Source organism: Dermacentor albipictus, unplaced genomic scaffold (assembly GCF_038994185.2).
Source record: "Dermacentor albipictus isolate Rhodes 1998 colony unplaced genomic scaffold, USDA_Dalb.pri_finalv2 scaffold_478, whole genome shotgun sequence".
Classification (NCBI taxonomy): Eukaryota; Metazoa; Arthropoda; class Arachnida; order Ixodida; family Ixodidae; genus Dermacentor; species Dermacentor albipictus.
Window position 1 is genome coordinate 22501 of NW_027226032.1, and position 2500 is coordinate 25000.

The 2500-nt window shown below is 31.0% G+C and overlaps 1 pseudogene; it reads right to left on the reverse strand.

The window, feature by feature from the left end:
- Window positions 1–2496: 2496 nt before the first annotated feature.
- The window catches only part of LOC139054010 (large subunit ribosomal RNA), a pseudogene marked incomplete at its 5' end in the record, with an annotated part of 3122 nt that continues 3118 nt past the window's right edge, over window positions 2497–2500 (reverse strand).

Genomic DNA, 2500 nt, shown 5'->3' on the forward strand with positions numbered 1-2500 from the left:
AATTTGCCACTTGTCTACGATAGTTATTATTTTCTCGTTTGTGAACGTTTCATTGTTCCAAGTAAATGGTTTCTCTCTATGTAAAATGTTAAACATTTCATTTTCTTTCTCTATTGTCAAATTAACTGGAGGTATATTTGCTAACACATTTAATGCACTGTTTGCGACTGTTTTATATGCTTTTGTTATGGCTAATAAAGGTTTTCTTTGAATGGATCTTAGTTTTTTTACAATTAATGAGATATTTCTATACCATATTGGGGAAGCATAGGTTATTATACGTTCTATTCCCCTTTTGTAAATATCTCTCATTTGTTTACCTTTAATTCCTTTATTTTTGCCGGTAAACCTATTCAGATTATAAGTGAGAGTCATGACTTTTTCTTTTATGTATTCTAGGTGTTGGATGAAAGTGAAGCTTTCATCGAAGATTACCCCTAAAATTTTTATTTTGTTTACTAATTGAATTTTCTCTCCCCCTAATTTCAATATTGGAGGGCTTTTCTTGTATTTTCCTTTTAAAATTATAAATTGCGATTTTGCCGGGTTAAACTCAATGTTCTTTGCTTTTCCCCAATTTTCTACTATTTGCAGAGTTTTATTGGCTGTCTCCTGAAGTTTTCTTTTAGAATCCCCTTTTATTATTATTGTAATATCATCTGCGAACGCTTGTAAGTAAGCATTTTCGGGAAGTTTCTTAATTAGTAGGTCGGATATCATAAGTGTCCATAATAGTGGGCTTAAAGGAGATCCTTGTGGAGAGCCCTGTTTAATCTTATATTTTATTTCTACTTCCCCGTTTTTGTATATTATGAATCTTTCCCTCATGATTGCTTCCAGTAAATCCACCAGATTATCTGGACATTTATGTTGAGTTAAATATTCTAAAATGATTTTTATGTTAATGGAATTAAATGCATTTTTGATGTCTAATGAAATTAATATTACTGCTTGCTTATCTAATAATGCTTGCGTTACCTTCTTTTTTATACTCTCTAATGCATGAGTAGTGGATGTTAAGTGTTTAAATCCATATTGATTTCTTAATAGTAGTTTCTCCTTATTCAAATAAAAATATATTCTATCCTTTAGGAGCTTTTCTAAAACTTTACCAAAGATCGAATTTATAGCGATTGGTCTGAAATCTCCAGGATTTTCAAGACTTTTCTTTTTCGGGATTAATATTATTTTTGACTCTCTCCATTTTTTAGGAAAGTATCCCAACTTTAAACAACTGTTAAAGAGGGCCTGGAAAAATTCTTTGTGTTTCTTATACATTATTTGTATAGTCCCTGTTCTTAGCCCGTCTGGGCCTACTGCTATATCTTTTCTTAATTTATATACAACCGAATCTATTTCCTGTTCCGTAAATGGAACATCTTCTATTTCCTGTTGTTTTTTATTTAGTCCTTCGTTGCAACTTCCTTTTACATTTTCGACTCCTATCTCAGAGATTGTGTATAATTTTTGCAATATATATTCTACAGTCTCTTTTAACGTTTTTGTTGACGAATTATCCTCTTTTTGTATGCTACTTATTATTATTGGGGTTTTCAGCTGGTCTCTAGACAACTTGTATGCTAAATTAAAAGGATTTTTTGTTACTTTGGATATAAAATCATCCCAATTTTTACTCTTTGCCTTAGCCAAATTTTCCACGTATGAATCGTGTTCTCTATAATACTGATTTTTGTAAATGTCTCTTAAATCTCCTCTACATTTTTTATATCTCCTTTTCATAGCCTTGACTTTTTTCCTTTGTATTTCTAACTCTAAGGTCCACCATATTTTGCCTGGCTTTTTCTCTTTCGTGAATCTCTTTTGATATTTTTTGAATAGTTCCTCTAAAGTATTATATAATTTATTCACAATATTTTCAATGTCTTCTGAAGAGTTAAGGTTCCTCGTCTCTTTCTCCCAATCGATATTTAGGAGTTCTTCTAGCGCTTTTCTTTCTCCTTCCTTTGTTATTTTAAATATTGGAGCACACTTTGTTTCCCATAGTTGAATTTTTATGTATCTATGATCGCTTCCCGTTGAATCTTCAGTTACTTTCCATTTTTTTATTTCTGTGAACATACTTGCAGAGACTATTGTTACGTCGATCCAACTTTTTCCTCTATTACAATCGAAAGTTGGTTCACTATTTCTATTATTTAGAATTATTAGGTCATTTTTTATTATAAATTCCAGTAATTCCTCTCCTCTATTATCTGTAATGTTCCCTCCCCATGTAGTATTCTTTGAATTAAAATCTCCTGTAATTATTACATTCCTCGTGTGTGCTGTTTGGATTATTTCTTCAATCCTAGCTAAAAGATACTGTATATTTTCTTTGGGAGGGAAATAGCAATTTATTATTAAGGTGTCCTTACTATTTAAGTTAGTTCTAAATGCCACTATTTTGTCATCTAAGATTAGAGGGAACACTGGAATTTTTTCTGTATGTATTATAGCTGCGGCTTTCGGGTTATCTTTTGAAGCTAATATCTTATGTTTC